We start from the raw sequence: 25,861 nt of genomic DNA on the forward strand, positions 1-25,861 counted from the left end.
TACAGTGTTGGAACAACTGCATTGTATCAGGACATTTACTGTTGCATGACCTGTAGTGTGGAAACACCCCCATTTTTACTAGATCTCAGCTGTCCCAGGCCCATCTCCACTGACTGAGGACCTCCAATAATGCAGGACATCCAATATTTCAGGACCTCAAATGTGCCAGGACCTCAACTGATGAAGGATCTCCAATATCGCAGCACCAAAACAGTCACAGGACCTCCATTGTCCCATCACCTTTACTGTCCCAGCACCTCCACTCTCACATGACCTACAATGGTGCATAAACTCCAATGTCCGAGCAACTGCACTGTCTCAGGACCTCGATTGTTCCAGAACCTCCAATAGTGCAGGACCTCCACTGTCACCAGATCTCCACTGTCTTAGAACATCCACTCTATCACCAACTCGACTTGTGTAGAACCTCTCCTGGCACAGCATCTCCATTGTGCCTGGTCTGACATTGTCTCAAAACTTCAGCTATCACAGGAATTCCACTGTAGCAGGACCTCCTCTGTCTAAAGACAACCCCTATTGCAGGACCTTTACTGTGCAAGGAACTCCACTGTTGCAGGACATCCATTCTTGCAACACCTGCATTGTCTCAGGACCTCCACTGTACCAATCCCATCTCCAATGTCTCAGGACGCCCACTCTTTCAGGACCTCCACTGTTGCATGATCTTGAATGTAAAAGGACCTTCGCTATCTCAGTGCCTCCACTGTTGCACGAACTACAATGTCTCTCAGTGCCTCCACTGTTGAAGGACCTACAATGTCACGGGTGCTGCACTGCTTTATCAACACCACTATCACTTATTACAAGGCTTTGCTGGTTATTTTGAAGCTTAATGGAGAATGATGTTACTTTTGACAAAATAAGAATTTGTTCCAAATCGCTTGTGATTAATTGCCATATGTGCAAGGATCAGTTGCCCCTAGAAGATTGCATGAATCCATAGGCCTCTAGACCTCACCTTGTGGGAACCGTTTCCTTTTGGTGGTGATACCGTCCTGGTAAAGGCATGGGGTAACAGGACAACTCTGAAGTCTGGGGTACACATCAGTCATATTGAGTCCTTGTTCGGAAGAGGAGAAATCTAGAAGAGGGAGAAGAATTGGCGGAAGAATGATACAGTACTTAAAAAGTTAAGACAGAAACGATTTTGCAGAAATGGATACCAGAGACAGAGCTAAGCAACACAGAGCAAACTGGGTAGAACAAAGCACAAAGGTACCTGTCCTTGCCTGCCTGCCGCTTATTTTTTGGATGCTGTCTCCAGCCCTCATTTCTCAGGAGAGACACTGTCCTGCCCAGGAGAGTTTTCTTGCTTGATTGAGCACAGGAACACTGCTTCATTTGGATATTCCTAATTTCTTGGACCATCCCTTGAATCCTCTTAGCCAGCCACTGATGGGGACAGACTCGCCCTCTCCTCATGCACAGAGAGATAATAGGTTGTCTTCTGTGTTCTCATTGATGCTTCTGTTCGGCCTGAGGCTGCTTGTTGAATGAAGGAAGAAGACACTCTGGCATGTATGTTTTGTCCAGGTCATCTGTAGTGGCCTGTGAAGAAAGCCAGTCCCACTGGTTCTTCTGAAAGCTCTATGACTAGAATATAGACAAAGGCATAAATGAGGCCATGGGGTTGACAAGTCCAATGTGTCAATGGTGGGTTGGCTTCCACTCCTCTGCAGTCCAGTCCTAGAGGGACAGCAGCATAATCATTAAGGGTAGGGAATGGAGCCATTACTAGACTCACTGTCTGAGCCTGGGTATGAAGCCAGGCATCAGAATAGCCTGTCCTTCCAGTAAGCAGTTGGATGCCATGATCCGCTTAGACTTTCTTTGATGTAAAGAATCTTTATGTCTTGTGTTTTGAATGGAACATGTTGCACTACTTCCAAAATTCCAGGGTGTGGCCTGAGAGGTATCATTTCTTCATAGGGATTTGGGAAACGCTCCCAATCTTCTTTGAAGCAGGGGTGCATTATCATGTCTATGACTGATATTTCTGGGTTTGACTGTTATTAAATGCTAAGCAGGTCATCTAGCTCTCTTGACACCCCACAGTGGTCAAGATGCACACCTGCCACAACCTGTCTTTTCAGCTCTTATATGAAAACAGAGGTAAATTTTTCAGGTACCATAAAATGTAAGACTAACATTCATATGTGGTTCTTTGGACCATCATAAGTATAACCCAGGAAGAGTTCAGGGGCATCAAAAGTGTTAGCACCGTAGTACAGGTTCAGCATTTGCTCTGGTTTGTCTTGGGTACTAAGGCCAGTGTCGATGATTTTGACTTTATTGTTCTTATCCACCATTTTATTTGTTTTGAAGTCCTGTATTTATTCTGTGCCCCTGACAGTAGATCCAGGCTGCTAATATCTGCATAAGTATTTCCCATGCCTTGTCTTTCACTATGTAGCCATACTTTCAGATACATTAATGAAGACATTGAACCTCACACAGCTCCATGACAAGGTATCTACTTGTTTTCGTCTCAATTATTGAAGATGATGTTGGAGTGGTTAACCACAATTGTCATCATTGCCGTGGTCATTATTGGATGGCATAAGTGCTTCTTCCTCTTAAGGACTTGGAGGCCACTGTAGCAGGACATCCACTGTCTTAGCACCTGCTTTTTCCCCACACCTCCACTGTGCTGACTGTCCAAGCCTATTTTGTGCTGTCTTGCCTGTGAACTTCCTGCCTTTGCAGAAGGAAGTAGGATGCCATGGTCTGGTTATAATTTTGTTCAGTTGAAGTGTCCTTAGTTTCCAGCACTTGGAATCCTATATATTCCATTGCTCTTATACTTACAGGGTCTGGCCTGAGGGGGATCAGTTGCTCATAGGGATTTGGGAACTGCGTCTAGCCTTAGTTGAACTAGGGTTGCATCATGACCACAGTGACTTTTGGCCTATATCTAGGGTTGACTGTCATTAGGAGGCTAAGTAGGTCCTTCTGACACCACACCAGAGGCACCACACACTCCTGCTACAACCTGTCTTCTCAACTCTAGAATGAAGAGAGAGTCAAATGGAAACTTTCTGACTGCCATGAAATATAAAACTCCACCTAAGCGTCAAATTTAGTTCTTTGGAACGTCATAAAATTTGCCAAAGAAGAGTTCAGGAACACAAAAAGTATAAGTACTGCAGTGCTGGTTCATCATTTACCCTGATTGGAATGGGATACTAAGGCCAAAGTTGGTAATTTTGACTTTCCCATTGATGTACAACACAATATTCTTTGGCTTTAGGTGCCTGTGAAATATTGTGTGCCCATAGCAGTAGCTCATCACAGCTATTATTTACACAATATTTTGCTGGCCTTGCCTTGCTCTAGGTAGCCATACTTTTGGGTGTATTTGTAAAGCTGTTGCCCTTCAACCAGCTCCATGAATAGATGTATTGTTTTGGTCTAAATTACTTGAAGAATCGAGATGATGTTGGGGTGATCAACCATCATCATCACTTCCATGGTCATTGCTGGCTGGCATTATTTCTTCTCTAATACAAGGACTTTGTTGGACACTGTCACAGGAACACCAGTGTGGTAGAAACTCTGTTGTCAAATCAACTCCACATTCTCAGGGCCTCCAAATTGCAGGGCCTCTCCTGGCACAGGACATACACTTTCCCTGTACTTCTACTCTCACAGAGTCTCAACTTTTCAGGACCTGAACTATTGTAGGACCTTCACTGTTGCAGAAAATTGATTCTCTCAGCAACTAGTATGTTGCAGGACCTCAGCTAGCAGAGAAATTCCACTGCTGCAGGACCTGCGATGTCAATGTAAATCTAGAGTCTCAAGAACTCCACTGTTGCAGGAGCTCCAGTGTTGTAGGATGTCCAATTTTGCAGGGCCATCACTGTCAAAGGACCTCCTCTGTCACAGCCTAGACCTTCAGACTTAACTGTAAAACTAGTGGCATTCAAGTAGCACCATGACAAGGTATTATCTTGTCTCAGACTCAATTACTTGCGTAGTGAAATGAAGTTAGAGTGGTCAAAAATCATCATCGTTACAAGCACTTTGATGTGCACTGTAGCAGGACATCTACTGTTCCAGTGTGGCTTCTGTCCCAGTACCTCCACTATCACTGGACCTCCAGTGTCATAGGACCTTCTCACTAACAGCGGCTGCATTTTCAGGACCCTCAATTTTCAGGACATCTACTGTCACAGTATGTGTACTGTTACTGGACTTTCATTGTCACTGCACCTAAACTGTCACAAGGTCATCCAATGTCACAGAGCAGTGTCTCAGCACCTCTACTCTCCCAGGACCCCACAGTCACAGGACCTCCAATAACTCAGGAAATCCAAGTTCCATTACCTCAACTGGCACAGCGTGTCCACCCACTGATGTTGGACTTTCACTGTGGTAACACCTCAACTGTCACATGAAGCCCACTATTGAACGACCTCCACTTTTCAGGACATCTATTTCCTCTGAAACTAGAATTGGCAGGACCTCCTCTGTCACAGTACGTCTACTGTCGAAGCACTTCCACTATCACAGGACCTCTAGTGCTGCAAGGCTTTCACTATTATAGCATTTCTATTGTCGCCACACCTCTACTGGCTCTCCTACACCTGTACTGTCCCATCACCTCCTAGGTCAAAGATCCTGACTCGTGCATCAATTGAAGTTTTTCAAGACCTCCACTGTAGCAGCATATCCACTGTCCCAGCTGCTACTCCACTGTCAAAGGACCTGAAATGTCTTAGGAACTCCACTGTTACAGGACCTCAACTGATGAAGCACCTCAACTGTCACAGTACCTCCACTCTTGCAGTACCTCCAAAAACTCAGCCACTCCACTGTCACAAGTCTTCCAATTTGAAGGAACTCGACTGTTGCAGCACCTCCACAGTTGTCGAAGCACCATTGATATGGCACTTCCCCTGTCCTGGGACCTCCATAGCTTCTACTCTATATTCTGAGGACCTCAACTGTTGAAGCACATCCACTGTCCCAGGACCTCCATTGACAATGGACCTCATTGTGTCAGGAACACCACTTTTGCTTGGTCTGTCCCTATAACCTCTGGGCTGGCACTAGCTGAGGACAGACTTTCTCCCTACTGAGGCATACCAGGAGAGTAGATTGGCTTCTGTGTTCTTATTGCCATTGTTCTTCTCAGTGAGGCTGATTATTTAGTGTATTCAGGCGACACTGGAGGCATGGATGCATGTTTCTTCAGTGTGGGTGTCATCTCGAGTGGCCTGAAGAGAGAAGGGCAGCACCAGGGGCTCTTATGCCTAATCATGGACCAGTTTATGGCCGCAGGGAAACAGAAAGCCATTGGAGGATGATGAGACCAGTGTGCTTAGGGTGGGGTAGCTTCCACTTTTCCTTGAGCCCAAAGGGAATGAATCATTATCATCAAGGGTAGGGAATAACTGAACTCAATGTGTGAGCCTCTGTTGTTCAGCCTTGCACCTGGAGAACTTGCCAGGACAGTAAGCAACATGATCCCATGGGTTGATTATACATTGTAATATCTTAGGCTCTGGACTCAATATGTTCCATGTCGTCCACAATTACAGGGTCCTGTGTGATGGAGCTCAGTCCTCATAGGGATTTGAGAAAGCCTTCCGGTCTTCCTTTAACCAGCGGTACATCATCACATCAGTGACTGTCATCCTATATTTCATGTTGAGTATCATTAAGAGGCTAAGCAGGTTATCCATCTCTTCTAACACCCAACAGGTGGCAGAATACAATTGCCACAACAAGTCTTTTCAAATCTAGTATGAATACAGAGTAAAGATCTTAACTTAATAAGTACCATGTAAAACTAAGGTCCAAATGTCATTTTGTGGACTATCATAAAGTTTGCTGGGCAAGAGTTGAGGAGTTCCAAAAGACAAAGCACCACAGTGCCAGTTCAGCATTGCCCTGGTTCAACTTGTGTTCTAATGCGAAAGAAAGTCTACGATTTTAACTTATCCATTTATGTCCAACATAATCTTATATGGTTTGAGTTCCCTGTGTACTATACCATGCTCATGGCATTAGCTCACAGTTGCTCTAATTTGCCTAAATATTTGCCTGACTTTATCCTCCTCTACCTTACCCCCATTTTCTGGTGTTTTCATAAAACTGTTGTCCTTCAATGAGCTCTTAATGGGGAAATAAGATGCTGTTCAGGTGGTCGACCATCATCATTGTCTCTGCCTTGGTCATGAGTGGCTGGCACCATTGCTTCTTTAGAAGCAGTTTGATGGTCATGGGGCTGCCAGGGAGCTGATGGTGTGGTATTGGGACCTTGGCGTTGCTCCTGTGTCCCATGGTCCTTAAGTCTTTGTATTGACAGTGGAAGTATACCTCCTCAGAGATTCTGCTCAGGTCTAGGGTGTTGTAACTCCTCCTTACTATGTGTAAGCATTGTAGTTAAAACTACAAATATTCCCTAGAAATAACTTAATAAGAATAGAATAAAAATGATGAAAAAGATGTAGTGAAATTACTATATGTGTTAACTCAAAATGAGCAAAATGTCTTGTGGATTGCTCTTTGTATTTTTGCTTTCCCAACAGGGTGGACCTGTAGTGCAATAGATCACATATTCAGATGATGTCAGGTGAAATAGTAATTAGCCAAATAAAGGTTACTTCCTCTGATTGGACAATGGAAGGAAAAGGTAGAGCAGAATGCATTGGAAAAGGGAGAGAAAGAAAAATAGAGATGGAGAATGTGGGCAAGAAGTAGATGGAGGAGGAAGAGGTTGAAAATGGAGCAGACCCCTGTGGCCTGGAGGAGCCACAAGTAGCTAGAGATTTCATAATGGGCAATAGAGTGGTGTAGAGGTGTATTTGTCCAATCTAATCGCACATTTTGTCGTTATATTATTGAGTTTTCTGTTCCTTGCATGGGCGTTTTTGGTTTGGAGATTTACCCATGTAAATCTGGTTAGTATAAACCTCTGGTATTTTCATTTCAAATGACTAAGGCAAGTCCTGTGAGAGGAACTTTACCCAGCCTTCTGCAGGCCAGCCAGAGGGTGTGGGTGGGATGAGAAATGCAACAGCACTCCAGGCACTTCAGTTAAAATTTGTTTGGTTAAAGTAGCAAACTAACAGCAGGAACCAAGACAAGATGGCTGCATAGAACTAGCCATGTAGGGTGAACCTAACCACTGATACCAGAGCATAGAATGAATTAGCATGGGTTTAATTTAAAACTACATGCAATAGATGACGTCGAGTGTGGTAGTCATCAATCCACTAGGGAGTTAGGATTCTTGTCCTAGGGATGAGAGAATTAGATTCCTGAATGAGCAGAGATGAGTCAAGGGACTCCAGCACATGGGAATCTAAACACAGGGATAGACAGACCCAAATCAGGCTCTGAGTTCTCCTCCTGTAAAAAGAATCAGTATAATGAATGGCTCCAGGCAGAGAGGGAAAGTAAAGGGTGCCTGCTTTTAATAAAGTTTGGTTTAGTTGTTGCTAATTTGGTTTAATTGGATAGAAGAGGACACAATTTTGGCCTCAGTCACCTGGGGAATTCCTCCTGAGGTTCAGAGCTAACTCAGGGAAAATGGGCCCTGATTATCTGGGAGCTCCTGCTGTGCAGGGAGAAGCTGAGCTAACAGAAAAACTACAACCTGCAAAGCAGACAACAGAGATTGGATGAGGATAAAATCCTCTAGGAAAGTCTCAGTGTCTCACAGGATGCTCCTGTTCTCTCAAAAGTGGGTTCAATATCCTGGCCTGGCAGATTAGAAAAGGCCGGAAAGAAAGGTTTCTACTGTGCTTGTTTGGTTTAGTTACTTTGTTGAGAAGTTAATTTTCAAAATGTGTGTGATTTTGAATTTTCTGGTTATTTTACTATTTTTCTGGGAAAGATGTCAAGCTAAAAATCTTTCTGGTTACTGGCTAAAGGACATGCTAGTTTGGGAGAAAGACCTTATGTTTCTGCTTATAGGAAAAGTAATTAGGCCCTGGACTCCTTCCAGAGTTCTCTGGATCAGAAAGGGCAGAGGGAGCCACCCTGAAGAACTAGAAAATTCTAGAGAACCAAACAAGAAAGGTAAAGATTCCTTATGCCATCCTTCACAAGGCATGAGCAAAGACTTAGGATTGGTTATTATTAAATTTGGCTCATAAAAAGACTATCTTTTCACATGCTCAAACAAAGAGCAATTTCATCTTGAGTAGTCAAGGTATTTTATGTTAAACTGGTTCACAATTGGCTTAGCAATCGAGCCTTAGGATGCAGAGTAACAAGTGCATAGAAGTAGCCATGCAGGCTGCGTGAAACTCTGATGCCTGTGTTTAGCCAGACTTAGTGCTGGGTTATTTTAAAATTGCATGTAGCATAATGTGCTTGAAATGAACTAAAATCAAAGTTAGAAAAATAGAATATATATCATGAAAAGATATCAGGGAAAAGGCTAAAAACAAAAATCCCAAGTAAAATCCAAACAAATAACCAACTTTATATTCTGTTCAGCAGAGTCATGAAGCTCTCTAGAAGGAGACAAGAGAGGATGCAGCTGTTGGGCTATCTCAGGCAAACTCTGCACCAGAGCACCTGTTCAAAGAGATTAGGGCATCATTACTGTACCATGGATGTTTACTGGGAGAATTGAATGAATTAACAGCTGAGTTGTGGAATTCTATAGATCTATAAAATAATCCGCAGTGGATAATACAAAGTTATGAAATATCTTGCAGCTTTTTAATCAGAACTATAAATTTTCAATGTAGCCCATGGATGCTGAGGGTAACTGTGATTTCAAGGTCATTTCCAATCATCTATGTTAAGTGTTTTGACTCAAGGAAAGTGGCATTGCCATAGATGAAATCAGTTAAAGGCATATTTATTTCTGCTTTGCCAAGTAACTGGACAAAAGTCAGTTCAAAAAGTTGCCATTATTGAGTGTACTTTTTTCCTCTCAGTTACTTCATGTATTTTCTCACTTATTTAAATTTCCATACATCTATACAGTAAAATATGGTCTTATCAACCCTAACTTCTCTCCTCCAAATTCTAAAAGATTCCTCTCAGAATCCCCCTTTTGACTCTATAGCCCTGGTTAGTCTGGGACTGGCTGTGTAAATCAGATTAGTCTAGAACTCACAGAGGTCCGCCTGAATCAGATCCTGGGTTAAAAGTCAGCACCACTAAACCACCCCTCTGTGTGTGTGTGTGTGTGTGTGTGTGTGTGTGTGTGTGTGTGTGTGTGTGTACAGAAATACACATAAACACATTTTTTTGTATCTCATTAAGCCCTGTTAGACCTGGTCAGGCTTGCATACTGTGTGTACAGCTGTTCACTGGGAGTCGTACCAATGGCCTTCCCCCAAGGAAGAATGAATTTCTATCAGCTGCTGTTAACTGCAGCTCCTCATTTGATGCAAGGGCTTATAATTTCTTCTCCCACCCATGCATGATGTGCAGACAAATGCCACATCTGTCACTTTACTCGGTTAACATATACTAATAAAATGTTGTGGTGTTTTCAAATTTATATGTATATATATATATATATATATATATATATATGTATGTATATATATTGTGCATGTATAATGACACATCGTATATACTCGTAGTGGCTATTCCTGGTTGTGAACTTGACTATAAGTGGAATGAACTACAACCCAGAATTGTAAAGCTCACCTTTGATCCTGATGTTGAGGCTGGGAGATACAAGTTTCTGAACTGCATCTTGGCATGGAGATCATGAGGCAAAGTGGCTAGGAATCTCAGGAGCTTAAGGCAAGGAGGTCTCTGAGTTCAAGGTCACCTGGGACAAAGCAAGTCCCAGATCCAGCTGTGGTTGTATGCACCTTTAACCTGGGACACACCTTCTGCTGGGGATTTACATGAGGACATTGGAAGAAGGAAGAGTCTCTCTTTTTCACCTGCCTGTCTGCCTGCCTTGTGGGACTGAGCCACTGCTAGATCCTTGGACTCCCATTCATACCTGCTGCTGATCATGGTTGGGGAGTTGGACTACAGACTGCAAGTCATCAACAAATTGTCTCTCTGTACAGAGATTACCCATAAGTTCTGTGACTCTAAAGAACCCTATATAAGACAATTCTCTTTTATAATATATAATTTCTATTTATATACTAATGTACAATGTAATTTATTATTTTATTCATAATTTTATTACATACATACATATATATATATGTAAATAAAACACAGGTTGTATGCCTATGAAACAGTAACACACTGCATACTTGATGACTGCTGCCTTGTCCCTACTCCCTACTGCAGGGGAGAAAATGGACCAGTCTCACCAATGAAAAAGGTAAACTAAAATGTTAACTACTGGGTGGAAATACAGATGGTGTGCATATAAAATAACATCTTCTTGATTCCTTCTTTAGAAATTTTTCTTCATTTCTTGAAGTCACTTTTTATGATACATTATTATATGATATACTATCTCACAGTTATTATGGTAAGTTATTTTTATTGTTAGTACAAAAGTATACACATAATGTTGTGCTAATTCCAGTAATGTCCGGGTAAGGCTTCATGCACATGACTGCATTGTATAATATTTCCCTATGTGATCCAAAACTCTTTTGTTGTTATATTATGATCTCTAAGCAGAATATTGATGATCCTGAAATTATATACCATACCTAAGATTTTTCTCAAACATTTCATTAGCTTTCCATAGAATGCTATTGTAAGTGCATTTGACTGTTCAGTTCCAGGGTATGAATTCCAGTAGAGTACTTTCTGGATAATAGTTCCTTACAAAATGCTGTTAACTGCTTCCTCCAAGAAGTTAATTTCTTGTTTTAAAATTTATAAATTATGTTTAAATGGAAGAGAGAGAAGGCAGATGCTGGATTATTTAGTACCAAGCTGGTTTTCTGTCCTGATGTGGGTAAGGGCTGGTCACTTGTTATGTTTCTCATTCCTTTAGATTTGTAGCTGTTTTAGACTTTATAAATAATCATTTTGAGTATTCCAAGTCCATAGGCATTTTCTGACCCAATTGTCCATTTTACAGGAGTATTTTTCTTAGAAGTTTGGAACCATAAAATAGAAATTTTCCTAACTAGTCAAGATTCCAGGGTATATGTGGGTAGGATTTTGCTCATTTCCTGCTGTGTGATTTCATTGTTCTGTTCTGACCTTGTTTTTGCATAGGGTGCTGGCCGGTATAAACTGGAAATGTATGTTAAGTCGTTGTCCAAGGCAGTGTTGCAGATGTGGCCAGTATTTGTTTTAAAGGAATCAGTGAAGGGCATTCTGCACTCGAGCTTTGTGAAAAAGTGTGCAGATGCTCATGGCTGTGGATGCTGTGTGGTGTGAAGAAAACTGCAGTTCATTGAATATGGTGTGAGGAATGCTGCTGTGCACTGACTGTGTGGTGTGAGGAATGCTGCTGTGCACTGACTGTGTGGTGTGAGGAATGCTGCTGTGCACTGACTGTGTGGTGTGAGGAATGCTGCTGTGCACTGACTGTGTGGTGTGAGGAATGCTGCTGTGCACTGACTGTGTGGTGTGAGGAATGCTGCTGTGTACTGACTGTGTGGTGTGAGGGATGCTGCTGTGCACTGACTGTGTGGTGTGAGGAATGCTGCTGTGCATTGATGCTGCCTTTTTTCCCCACTGCTTTTTTTTTATTAACTTGAGTATTTCTTATTTACATTTCGAGTGTTATTCCCTTTCCCGGTTTCCGGGCAAACATCCCCCTCCCTCCTCCCCTTCTTTATTGGTGTTCCCCTCCCCATCCTCCCCACATTGCCACCCTCCCCCCAACAATCTAGTTCACTGGGGGTTCAGTCTTAGCAGGACCCAGGGCTTCCCCTTCCACTGGTGCTCTTACTAGGATATTCATTGCTACCTATGAGGTCAGAGTCCAGGGTCAGTCCATGTATAGTATTTAGGTAGTGGCTTAGTTCCTGGAAGCTCTAGTTGCTTGGCATTGTTGTTCATATGGGGTCTAGAGCCACTTAAAGCTATTCCAATTCTTTCTCTGATTCCTTCAACGGGGGTCCTATACTCAGTTCAGTGGTTTGCTGCTGGCATTCGCCTCTGTGTTTGCTGTATTCTGGCTGTGTCTCTCAGGAGCGATCTACATCCGGCTCCTGTCAGTCTGCACTTCTTTGCTTCATCCATCTTGTCTAATTGGATGGCTGTATATGTATGGGCCACATGTGGGGCAGGCTCTGAATGGGTGTTCCTTCTGTGTCTGTTTTAATCTTTGTCTCTCTATTCCCTGTCAAGTGTATTCTTGTTCCCCTTTAAAGAAGGAGTGAAGCATTCACATTTTGATCATCTGTCTTGAGTTTCATTTGTTCTAGGCATCTAGGGTAATTCAAGCATTTGGGCTAATAGCCACTTATCAGTGAGTGCATACCATGTGTGTTTTTCTGTGATTGGGTTACCTCACTCAGGATGATATTTTCCAGTTCCACCCATTTGCCTACGAATTTCATAAAGTCATTGTTTTTGATAGCTGAGTGATATTCCATTGTGTAGATGTACCACATTTTCTGTATCCATTCCTCTGTTGAAGGGCATCTGGGTTCTTTCCAGCTTCTGGCTATTATAAATAAAGGCTGCGATGAACATAGTGGAGCACGTGTCTTTTTTATATGTTGGGGCATTTTTGGGGTATATGCCCAAGAGAGGTATAGCTGGATCCTCAGGCAGTTCAATGTCCAATTTTCTGAGGAACCTCCAGACTGATTTCCAGAATGGTTTTACCAGTCTGCAATCCCACCAACAATGGAGGAGTGTTCCTCTTTCTCCACATCCTCGCCAGCATCTGCTGTCACCTGAGATTTTGATCTTAGCCATTCTCACTGGTGTGAGGTGAAATCTCGGGGTTGTTTTGATTTGCATTTCCCTTATGACTAAAATGTTGAACATTTCTTTAGGTGTTTCTCAGCCATTCGGCATTCCTCAACTGTGAATTCTTTGTTTAGCTCTGAACCCCATTTTTAATAGGGTTATTTGTCTCCCTGCGGTCTAATTTCTTGAGTTCTTTGTATATTTTGGATATAAGGCCTCTATCTGTTGTAGGATTGGTAAAGATCTTTTCCCAATCTGTTGGTTGCCGTTTTGTCCGAACCACAGTGTCCTTTGCCTTACAGAAGCTTTGCAGTTTTATGAGATCCCATTTGTCGATTCTTGATCTTAGAACATAAGCCATTGGTGTTTTGTTCAGGAAATTTTTTCCAGTGCCCATGTGTTCCAGATGCTTCCCTAGTTTTTCTTCTATTAGTTTGAGTGTATCTGGTTTGATATGGAGGTCCTTGATCCACTTGGACTTAAGCTTTGTACAGGGTGATAAGCATGGATCGATCTGCATTCTTCTACATGTTGACCTCCAGTTGAACCAGCACCATTTGCTGGAAATGCTATCTTTTTTCCATTTGATGGTTTTGGCTCCTTTGTCAAAAATCAAGTGACCATAGGTGTGTGGGTTTTTTTCTGGGTCTTCAAATCTGTTCCATTGGTGTATCTGTCTGTCTCTGTACCAATACCATGCAGTTTTTATCACTATTGCTCTGTAATACTGCTTGAGTTCAGGGATAGTGATTCCCCCTGAAGTCCTTTTATTGTTGAGGATAGCTTTAGCTATCCTGGGTTTTTTGTTATTCCAGATGAATTTGCAAATTGTTCTGTCTAACTCTTTGAAGAATTGTATTGGTATTTTGATGGGGATTGCATTGAATCTGTAGATCGCTTTTGGTAAAATGGCAATTTTTACTATATTAATCCTGCCAATCCGTGAGCATGGGAGATCTTTCCATCTTCTGTGGTCTTCTTCAATTTCTTTCTTCAGAGTCTTGAAGTTCTTATTGTACAAATCTTTTACTTGCTTGGTTAAAGTCACACCGAGGTACTTTGTTATTTGGGTCTATTAAGAAGTGTGGTGTTTCCCTAATTTCTTTCTCAGCTTGTTTCTCTTTTGTGTAGAGGAAGGCTACTGATTTATTTGAGTTAATTTTATACCCAGCCACTTTGCTGAAGTTGTTTATCAGCTTTAGTAGTTCTCTGGTGGAACTTTTGGGATCACTTAAATATACTATCATATCATCTGCAAATAGTGATATTTTGACTTCTTCTTTTCCGACCTGTTTCCCCTTGACCTCCTTTTGTTGTCTGATTGCTCTGGCTAGAACTTCAAGAACTATATTGAATAAATAGGGAGAGAGTGGGCAGCCTTGTCTAGTCCCTGATTTTAGTGGGATTGCTTCAAGTTTCTCTCCATTTAGTTTAATGTTAGCAACTGGTTTGCTGTATATGGCTTTTACTATGTTTAGGTATGGGCCTTGAATTCCTACTCTTTCCAGGACTTTTATCATGAAGGGGTGTTGAATTTTGTCAAATGCTTTCTCAGCATCTAATGAAATGATCATGTGGTTTTGTTCTTTCAGTTTGTTTATATAATGGATCACGTTGATGGTTTTCCGTATATTAAACCATCCCTGCATGCCTGGGATGAAGCCTACTTGATCATGGTGGATGATTGTTTTAATGTGCTCTTGGATTCGGTTTGCCAGAATTTTATTGAGTATTTTTGCGTCGATATTCATAAGGGAAATTGGTCTGAAGTTCTCTTTCTTTGTTGGGACTTTGTGTGGTTTAGGTATAAGAGTAATTGTGGATTCATAGAAGGAATTCGGTAGTGATCCATCTGTTTCAATTTTGTGGAATAGTTTGGATAATATTGGTATGAGGTCTTCTATGAAGGTCTGATAGAATTCTGCACTAAACCCATCTGGACCTGGGCTCTTTTTGGTTGGGAGACCTTTAATGACTGCTTCTATTTCCTTAGGCGTTATGGGGTAGTTTAACTGGTTTATCTGTTCCTGATTTAACTTCGGTACCTTGTATCTGTCTAGGAAATTGTCCATTTCCTGCAGATTTTCAAGTTTTGTTGAATATAGGCTTTTATAATAAGATCTGATGATTTTTAGAATTTCCTCTGAATCTGTAGTTATGTCTCCCTTTTCATTTCTGATTTTGTTAATTTGGACACACTCTCTGTGTCCTCTCGTTAGTCTGGCTAAGGGTTTATCTATCTTGCTGATTTTCTCAAAGAACCAACTTTTGGTTCTGTTGATTCTTTCTATGGTCCTTTTTGTTTCTATTTGGTTGATTTCAGCTCTGAGCTTGATTATTTCCTGCCTTCTACTCCTCCTGGGTGTATTTGCATCTTTTTGTTCTAGAGCTTTTAGGTGTGCTGTCAAGCTGCTGACATATGCTCTTTCCTGTTTCTTTCTGCAGGCACTCAGCACTATGAGTTTCCTCTATAGCACAGGTTTCATTGTGTCCCATAAGTTTGGGTATGTTGTACCTTCATTTTCATTAAATTCTAAAAAGTCTTTAATTTCTTTCTTTATTTCTTCCTTGACCAGTTTATCATTGAGTAGAGCATTGTTCAATTTCCACGTATATGTGGGCATTCTTCCCTTATTGTTATTGAAGACCAGTTTTAGGCCGTGGTGGTCCGATAGCACGCATGGTATTATTTCTATCTTTCTGTACCTGTTGAGGCCCGTGTTTTGACCAAATATATGGTCAGTTTTGGAGGAAGTGCCATGAGGAGCTGAGAAGCTTTAGGATAGAATGTTCTATAAATATTTGTTAAGTCCATTTGGCTCATGACTTCTCTTAGTCTGTCTACGTCTCTGTTTAATTTCTGTTTCCATGATCTGTCCATTGATGAGAGTGGGGGTGTTGAAATCTCCTATTATTGTGTGAGGTGCAATGTGTGTTTTGAGCTTTAGTAAGGTTTCTTTTACGTATGTAGTTGCCCTTGTATTTGGGGCCCAGATATTTAGGATTGAGAGTTCATCTTGGTGGATTTTTCCTTTGATGAATATGAAGTGTACTTCCTTATCTTTTTTGATGACTTTTAGTTGAAAATTGATTGTATGTGATATTAGAATGGCTACGCCACCTTGCTTCTTCCGACCATTTGCTTGGAAAGTTGTTTTCCAGCCTTTCACTCTGAGGTAGTGTCTGTCTTTGTCTCTGAGGTGTGTTTCCTGTAGGCAGCAGAATGCAAGGTCCTCGTTGCGTATCCAGTTTGTTAATCTATGCCTTTTTATTGGGGAGTTGAGGCCACTGATGTTGAGAGATATTAATGACTAGTGATTATTGCTTCCTGTTATATTTATATTTGGATATGAGGTTATGTTTTTGTGCTATACTTCTCTTTGTTTTGTTGCCAAGACGATTAGTTTCTTGCTTCTTCTAGGGTATAGCTTGCCTCCTTACATTGGGCTTTACCATTTCTTATCCTTTGTAGTGCTGGATTTGTAGAAAGATATTGTGTAAATTTGTTTTTGTCCTGGAATATCTTGGTTTCTCCATCTATGTTAAGTGGGAGTTTTGCAGGATACAGTAACCTGGGCTGACATTTGTGTTCTCTTAGGGTCTGTATGACATCTGTCCAGGATCTTCTGGCTTTCATAGTTTCTGGTGAAAAGTCTGGTGTGATTCTGATAGGTCAGCCTTTATATGTTACTTGACCTTTTTCCCTTACTGCTTTTAATATTCTTTCTTTATTTTGTGCGTTTGGTGTTTTGACTATTATGTGACGGGAGGTGTTTCTTTTCTGGTCCAATCCATTTGGAGTTCTGTAGGCTTCTTGTATGCCTATGGGTATCTCTTTGTTTAGGTTAGAGAAGTTTTCTTCTATGATTTTGTTGAAGATATTTACTGGTCCTTTGTGCTGGGAGTCTTCACTCTCTTCTATACCTATTGTCCTTAGGTTTGATCTTCTCATTGAGTCCTGGACCAATGTTTTGGACCAGTAGCTTTTTCCGCTTTACATTATCTTTGACAGTTGAGTCAATGATTTCTATGGAATCTTCTGCTCCTGAGATTCTCTCTTCCATCTCTTGTATTCTGTTGGTGAAACTCGTATCTACAGCTCCTTGTCTCTTCTTTTGGTTTTCTATATCCAGGGTTGTTTCCATGTGTTGTTTCTTGATTGCGTCTATTTCCATTTTTAATTCCTTCAACTGATTGATTGTGTTTTCCTGGAATTCTTTCAGGGATTTTTGTGACTCCTCTCTATGGGTTTCTACTTGTTTATTTATGTTTTCCTGGAATTCTTTCAGGGATTTTTGCGATTCCTCTCTGTAGGCTTCTACTTGTTTATTAATGTTTTCCTGTGTTTCTCTAAGGGAGTTCTTCACGTCTTTCTTGAAGTCCTCCAGCATCATGATCAAATATGATTTTGAAACTAGATCTTGCTTTTCTGGTGTGTTTGGATATTCCATGTTTGTTTTGATGGGAGAATTGGGCTCCGATGGTGCCATGTAGTCTTGGTTTCTGTTGCTTGGGTTCCTGCGCTTGCCTCTCGCCATCAGATTATCTCTAGTGTTACTTTGTTCTGCTATTTCTGACAGTGGCTAGACTGTCCTATAAGCCTGTGTGTCAGGAGTGCTGTAGACCTGTTTTCCTGTTTTCTTTCAGCCAGTTATGGGGACAGAGTGTTCTGCCTTCGGGCGTGTAGTTTTTCCTATCTATAGGTCTTCAGCTGTTCCTGTGGGCCTCTGTCTGGAGTTCACCAGGCAGGTCACTTGCAGCAGAAAAGTTGGTTTTACCTGTGGTCCTGGGGCTCAAGTTTGCTCGTGGGGTGTTGCTTATGAGCTCTCTGCGGCGGCAGCAACCAGGAAGATCTGCGCTGCCCTTTCCGGGAGCTTCCGTGCACCAGGGTTCCAGATGGAGTTTGGTGTTTTCCTCTGGCGTCAGAGATATGTGCAGAGTGCAGTCTCTTCTGGTTTCCCAGGAATGTCTGCCTCTATGAAGGTTTAGCTCTCCCTCCCACGGGATTTGGGTGCAGAGAACTGTTTATCCCGTCTGTCCCTTCAGGTTCTGGTCGTGTCTCAGACGCAGCGGTCGTGCTGCACCTGGGCCCTCCTCTGCGGGAACCCAGAGGCCTTAAACAGTTTCCTATTGGGCCAGGGATGTGGGCAAGGGTGAGCAGTGTTGGTGGTCTCTTCTGCTCTGCAGCCTCAGGTGTGCCCACCTGACCAGGCAGTGAGGTCTCTCTCCCACGGGGTTTGGGAGCAGAGAGCTGCTGCGGGCCGGGATCCGCGGGTTTGGGACTCCCGGTAAACCCCGGAAGTGCCCAGTCCTAGTGGAATTTTTGCCTCTCTGTGTCCTGAGTTCACCAGGCAGGTCTCTTGCAGCAGAAAAGTTGGTCTTACCTGTGGTCCCGAGGCTCAAGTTTGCTCGTGTGGTGCTGCCTATGAGCTCTCCACGGTGGCAGCAACCAGGAAGATCTGCACCGCCCTTTCCGGGAGCTTCCGTGCACCAGGGTTACAGATGGTGTTTGGTGTTTTCCTCTGGCGTCAGAGATGTGTGCAGAGTGCAGTCTCTTCTGGTTTCCCAGGCGTGTCTGCCTCTCTGAAGGTTTAGCTCTCCCTCCCATGGGATTTGGGTGCAGAGAACTGTTTATCTGGTCTGTCCCTTAAGGTTCTGTCGGTGTCTCAGACACAGCGGTCCTGCTGCTCCTGCGCCCTCCTCTGCAGGAACCCAGAGGCCTTATACAGTTTCCTCTTGGGCCAGGGATGTGGGCTGGGGTGGGCAGTGTTGGTGGTCTCCTCTGTTCTGCAGCCTCAGGAGTGCCCACCTGACCAGGTGGTGAGGTCTCTCTCCCACAGGGTTCGGGAGCAGAGAGCTGCTGCGTTTCAGGATCCGCGGGTTTGGGACTCTCAGTAAACCCCGGAAGTGCCTGGTCCTAGAGGATTTTTGCCTCTCTGTGTCCTGAGTTCACCAGGCAGATCTCTTGCAGCAGAAAAGTTGGTCTTACCTGTGGTCCCGAGGCTCAAGTTTGCTCGTGGGGTGCTGCCTATGAGCTCTCCGCAGCGGCAGCAACCAGTGACGCTGCCTTTTTTCTTTTCTCCCTACACCCTTCTGGTGGCTCAGGTTGGACAACTAGGTGCCCATGCCCAACTCCTCATTGTGGATGAATTTAGTCTGGTTGGACTTTCTCAGGAAAGGTATGACTAATTGGTCACTTAAACGCGTCAACTAATTGGTTAGTTTTAGTGTACTGAAGTGATAGTTTGCATTTAATTTTGAAATTTGAATTCAAAATGAAGTGATGTAAAAGCTCTTTGTGTTTACTCACATTCACTATAACCCTATTTCTTAGAGCACATGAATCTCATTTTGGGTTCACTCATAAGAATGTATATTAGTATAGAACATTTCATTAAATAATTATATAAATATGTACACATATACTTAGAGCTTGTAAAATCTTTAAATATCTTAATGTTTATGTTATAGAATAGAATATATTTACCTGTTTTATAATTAATTATCATAAGTGATGTTGACAGGACATAATCTTCTGAAAGTCTGGTTTATTTCCCCAAACAGCAACCAGGCTGAGGAACCTAAGCACAAGTATTCTGAACATAGACTCCTCTATGACAGTGAGCACTGTTTCTTTATATTTTCTTCCTAGGGCAGCAGAACTCATGACTACAACCAGTTCCATGGTTACACTGGAAGTTGCAAATCAAGGCATCCTCTCTCACTGCCTGTCCACCTGTCTTACCCAGCCATTGTCCTCCATGGTGCAGAGAGATAAGAGCTAGTGACTCAAGCCAGGTTAGCCAACATATAGTAATCCTGTATTGAGATATGGCTCCTCCTAAAAGTTATCAAAATCTGGGGCTGGAAAGATGGTTCAGTATTTTACAACACCAGTGTTAGCTCACAACTGCCTAAAACTCTAATTTCAGGGGATTTGAAACCTTCTTTTAAGTTCTTTGGACACCAGTCAAGCATTCATGTGCACACATGCTGGGCAAACACTCATACACATAAATTATTTTTATAAAGTGAGACCCTAAAAGTCCCATGTAGTAGCTCCTACCACAGCTCTTGCTCAGCTTTTCAAGGAAGAAGTTAGTTGAGACTGAGTGCATGATGCTGAGAAATACTTCTGGATCATGATACAGATCAGATCTGATGGTACGGTTTACTAGATATATTCACAGTCTGTTAGGTGCAGTATTGTGAATCCTCTTCTGACCCTGACTCAGCTTTTAGTTTTACTTTTTATTTTTTCAGTTTTATTTTTATTACGCTACTCAAGTAAATTAATACTAAATTAATGAATCTGGGAAAATGAGAATTAGTTTAAATGAGTAAATAAAATGTGAAATGTTTTTTATTGAAAGCATAGTGTCAAAATTATAGTTTTTAGCAGGGCATTTAAAATACATGCTTTTTAGAAAACCATTTATTTATTTCCTTTACAATCCTGTCTTCCCAGTAACCCACCATACAAATCTTCCCTCCATCACACTTTTCCTGAAATGGCAAAGCTTGTTTCGAGGTGTCAACGCCCATGAATGCTTTTTAAAAGATTGTAAAACAGATACCTGAGGAAAAAGTACGCCTTTTATGCAGTTTTAAGCATCTGATTGTTTACTTCTTTACATTTCAAAAGAACAGACCCCTCTACCTAGACCTGAAGTTAGGAGCTAAATTTCAGGAGTGACAATGCCACAAACAGCATGCATCAGTGTATAGAAAAAATCTTTTTATTCCTTTGTAGACACAGGAACAGCTGGCTACTTGGCCAGTGAGCCATAAAGCAGTGTCAGGTCTGGTTATATAACCATTCCCCAGTTTTTGTTACCTCTTCTGTGAGGAAGAAACATGCATGAAATTTTGCAAATATCTCTGGTGAGTCCCTGAAGTAGTATAGCTTCCTCTTTTCTTTTCTCAGCCTCTTACCCCTTCCAAGGAAGAGCTTCAGGAAGTTTTACCTACTTGAGCTCCACTGAGTAGAGGCTGGCAAGGGTCTCTAGTGTGACAGTGATATGTGGATCCATAGGTCCTCAGTGGAATCTAGCACATGCAGCCAGGAGCACCTGAACCCTTCCTCCAAGTCAGTTGCCCCTGCTTCCACTCTGACCAAGAGTGGTCCTGGCCATTGGGAAACCCCAGCAGAGGTGCTGCCCACCCCTGTGACTGTCTCCCAGCCCATATGAACAGACCTCCGTCCACCACCTCCTCTACCACAGGTCCACTACACCAGATATTGGTGGCATTTCAGTGGATTTGCCACTCCCCCCTCCTTCTGCAAACAAGGCAGCATCCCAGTCTGCACAGGTGGCTGGGAAAAAAGAGTGAGGAGCAGCAGTGGTGGTCTGAGATATAGAAGGCCTGTCTGGACAAGGAAGCAGAGAGGAAGCACAGGGACAAGGAGAGGAAAGGGCGACAGATGCACTCTCATTCCCTGAACTTGCTTCCTTCTCATCTTTGACCACACCGACCAAACCAGGAAAACCTTCCACACTGCAGAGGCCCCAAGAAACAGTCATTCTGGTGTTGTAGTCCCTGCAGCAGCCCCCCACTATTGAGCACAGGGATCTGCAGTTCATAACTATCAGAAAAGAGGTGCTGTCCTCTGGGGAGTCTGTCTCCAGACCCATAAAAATAAGATGTCAGGAAGAAGCTGGAGAAGCAACAGCAAATGCACCTTGTGCATATGCTAAGCAAGGAGATCCATGAGTTGCAAAACAAGGGGGACGGTAGTGCAGAGGAGACTGACTGCCTGTGGATGCTTATGCTGGAGTGGCAGTTGCAGAAGAGACTTCAGGCCATATTTCTTGTGTTTCTCCCAGGTTCATTTCATAAAACTGTTCAAGAAGCACAACATTTGATGTTTCCATAGTAGAAATTTATAACAACAATGTTTTTGCCCTTCTGGCCTTAGACAGTTCTACAGTGGTGTCTATGGTTAAGTGCCAGGCAGTGAGAACCCAGGAGTGACATTCAGAGGTACACAGGATGACCAGCAGGTGGGGTGCTCCTGGGGCCCAGTGTCCTGAGTGCAGGTCCTCAACCTTACAGCTGCCCACTCCAGCTGTGCCTGGGATGGAGCCAGTGCTACCAACCTAGGAAGCAGCTCAAGGTGTGTGCTTAGTATGTGCCCCATTGCTTCAGTGCATGACAAGGTTAATCTGCAGGAGTAGCAAGGATTTTAGCCAGCTCGCGTTCTGTATCTGAGGAAGAACATGTCTTTAAGAACATCAAGATGCTCACCTCTAGCACATATCAGCTTTATATATCAAAGATATCATAATAAAGCTGTTTAAAACATAAAAAGTTATAAGGTAGCTCAAGGGTAGGATTACTGACCCTGAGTATTATATCTAATTACACACACACACACACACACACACACAAACACACACACACACACACACACACACACACACACACACAGAAAGAGCTACAAAAGTTGGAAAAATAAACGAATCTTAAAAATATATAAATAAATGTATAATTATTAAAATCTATATGAGAGTCAATGTTTATCACCCAGCATTGAGGAAGGGGCTTAGAGAAATGAATTATCCCCCTCCAACCTCAAAAAACATACGCACACACACAATCAATGACATGTGTAATTATACCAGGAAATACCCGTATTTTATAGAATGCCATAATCGAAAGTAAGAACCATCTTTTTTGTTAAGGGTTGCCAATACATTCTTTTTCCAAGGTGTGTGCAGCTGTGCCAGTCTTGTTCACTATGGGATGGAAGAGGTCCCTGACCTGTGAGCCTAGAGGTGAGCAGGGGATCTTTGCTCCATTCTGAGACTGAGAAAGGCAGGATGCCCACTCAAGGGTCCATAGCAGGGAAGGTTTTCAAGCTATGACAGTGCTGGAAAAGCCTATACAAGGCACACAGTTAGCAGTGATGTGTTTGCAGGGAGTCCAAGGAACCAGCTTTGTACTGATGCAGGTGGGCAAGCATTTATCATCCACCTCCCACTATGACAGCAATGAGAGTATTGCTTAAGTTTTATTTCATAGATTTGATCCCTGACCAAAATACCAAAAACTGCACCCTTAATGATGTAGCAAATAGAATAGTGGATGCTAGGCCAGGAACCTTTGACTCTTCTAATACCATTGTGTATTTCCGAGCAAGGAAGGAGAGGTATCAGTGGACAGCAGTCTGTTTCCCCACGAGTACTCTACCACTGAGTTAGTAGCCTTAGCCCTCCTCACCTCTAGAAAAAGGGTGTCACTAAGTTGTCCAAGCTGATCTTAAACTCATGATGTAGACCAGGCTAGCCTTGAAGTTCTGATCCCCCTACCTACTGTGTGTCTTGAGTGTCTGGTATTACAGGCCCGTTTCTCTATGGATTAGTAGCCCAAGGAAGAGTCCATGATCCCATGACCCTCTAGTTCTCACCCTGTGGAGCTATTGGCCTAAGAGGGAGATGGAGTCCATCTGAAGGGATGGGTCAACAAGACAACTCTGTAGAGTGGGGAACTCATCATTCATATTGGGTCCCTGCTGGGAAGAGGAGAAATCAAGAGGAGGGAGGAGATTGGTGTTGGGGAATCCTCCTCTTCCTCCTCTTTCTCCTCCTCCTCCTCCTGCTGCTAATGCTGCTGGTGCTATTGCTTTTTCTCCTGTTGGTGCTGTAGTTTCTGCTGGTGTCTTTTCCTTGGCCATGTGTCTGAAATCACCTCCTGTTTATACTCAGGACATGACAGAATTTCAAGATGGCACTGTGAGAGAAAAAAAGTCAATTTATTCTAAGCAAAAATCTTATGCGGTAGAATACTTAGATTACCATTTGGAGCTTTGATTGCCTTATTATTTTATCAAATCTTCTCTTCTACTTCTCAGTTAAGATTTTTGAAAGAAATCATTTAGAAATGTTACATATATATATATATATATATATATATATATATATATATATATATCAATTGCTAGGTCTTAGGAATGAAAAAATCAGTATGCAAAACAATATGCATGCATGCAGGATTCTGACCATCAACAATAACCAACAAACTAGGTTGTTGATACTTATTCAGTGACAATCCTTGTTATTAATTTTAAGGCTTAATGGAGTGGGATGTTACATTTGAAAACATAAGACTCTGTTCTGCAGCACTTGTGATTGATGACCACATGTGCTAGAACCAGTAGCCCATGGATGAGTCCATGAGCCCATGAATCTCTAGTCCTCACCCTGTGGGAGCTATTGGCCTAAGGGGGAGCTGGAGTCCATCTGAAGGGATGGGTCAACAAGAAAACTCTGTAGAGTGGGGAATTCATATTGAGTCCCTGCTGGGAAGAGGAGAAATCAAGAAGAGGGAGAAGGCTTGGTGTTGGGGAAACCTCATAAAAGAACTTAGAGAAGATACAAGGTAAGAATTGTGGGGAAAATGGAAACCAGAGACAGAGGAAGGACCAGCATAGAGCAAACTAGAAAGGACAAAGCACGAAGGTACCTGGGCTGTGCCTGCTGCTTGTTATCTGGACTCTCCCTGTGGCTCATTTCTGGGGTGAGATTCTGTTCTGCCCCAGGCGAGGTTTCTTTCTCCTTGGCAAGCAGCAACAAAGCTTTATCAGGGCATTTGCTATATTCCTGGTCCACCCCTTAAAACCTCTGTGCCGGACCCTGCTGGAGATGGGCTTATCCTCTAATGGGGCTCTGTGGGAGACTAGATTATCTTCTTTTATTTCCTTGTTGCTACTCTTCTCACTGAAGATGCTTGTTGTTTGAATGTATGGGACACTCATGGCACATTTGTGATAGTGGTCCTGTGTAGGTGTCATCGGTAGTGGCCTGAGACGACCAGCCACAGTGGACCTTCTTCCTCCTTTTGTATGAACCTTCTGGCCATAATGAGATATGTGACCTTGGGAGAATGACACCTGCAAGGTGTCAAGGACTGGCAGGCTTCCACTCCTCTTTCTTTGTAATCTAAAAGCAGCAGCAGTATCAAGGCTAGGAAATATGGCTGCAATGGGACGCACTTGCTGTGCCTGGGCTGTGCAGCCATACCCTGGGAGAGCCTGCTGTTGTAGGAAGCAATAAGTTGCCATTTCCTCATTATACTTTCTTTTTATTAGGGAGTATTTTATTACAGAGGCTTGAAATCCCATGCATTTCATCGCACCCAAAATTTCAGGGTCTGGCCTGAGGGGAAGCAGTTCTTCACAAGGAACTGTGAACCCCTTCCCATGTTCTTTGAACCAGGCGTGTTTCATCACCTCGCTGGCTGTTGGTCTATACATTGGATTTACTGTTAGTAATTGACTAAGGAGGTTCTCCAGTTCTTCTGAAACCCCACAGGGGGCAGGATACACCCCTGCAACAACTTGTTTTTGTAATTCTTGGATGATCACAGAATCAAATGGGAGCTTTCCCACTACCATATAATACAAGACCTCTCCTATTGTCCACATATCATTCTTCATCCCGCCATACAGAAGTCCAAGGAAGCGTTCCGGGGAACCAAAAGAATACGCACCGCAGTGCTGGTTTAGCATTTGTCCAGGTTGTGTTTCGGTGCTAAGCCCAAAGTCGATGACTTTGACCTTTTTGTTTTTATCAATCATTATATTGTCCACTTTCAGGTCTCGGTGAACAATCCCCTTTCCATGGCAGTAGCTCACTGCTGACAATATCTGTTCAAATATTTGCCCGGCCTCATCCTCCTCTATGTGCCCTGACTCTCTGATGTACTGGTAGAGTTGTTGGCCTTCCACCAGCTCCATTATGAGGTATATTCTAGTTTTGTTTTCAATGACTTGTAAGAGAGAAACAATGTTGGGGTGGTTGATCTTTCTCATTATGTTTGCTTCTGTCATGGCTGGCCGGAACCACTGCTTGTTCTTTCAGAGAACTTTGACCGCCACTGGGGTTCCTGTGAGCTGGTGGTGGGCCAGGAGGACCTTGGCATGGCTTCCTTTTCCAATAGTCTTCAGTACTTTATATTGGGAATGAGAGGTTCCCTCCTGAGAGATACTGGGATCGGGGCTAGGAGAGGGTAACTCCTTCTCAGTCTCTGTAGGCATTTTATCAGTACTAATGCT

At 42.8% G+C, this 25,861-nt stretch overlaps 1 pseudogene; it reads right to left on the bottom strand.

Annotated features, from left to right (window-relative positions):
* Positions 1 to 707: 707 nt before the first annotated feature.
* On the bottom strand, positions 708 to 25,543 carry LOC148007136 (sperm motility kinase Y pseudogene; annotated as a pseudogene).
* Between the last annotated feature and the right edge of the window lie 318 nt (positions 25,544 to 25,861).

This window comes from Rattus norvegicus, chromosome 1 (assembly GCF_021556685.1).
Source record: "Rattus norvegicus strain SHRSP/BbbUtx chromosome 1, alternate assembly SHRSP_T2T, whole genome shotgun sequence".
In the NCBI taxonomy this organism is placed as follows: domain Eukaryota; kingdom Metazoa; phylum Chordata; class Mammalia; order Rodentia; family Muridae; genus Rattus; species Rattus norvegicus.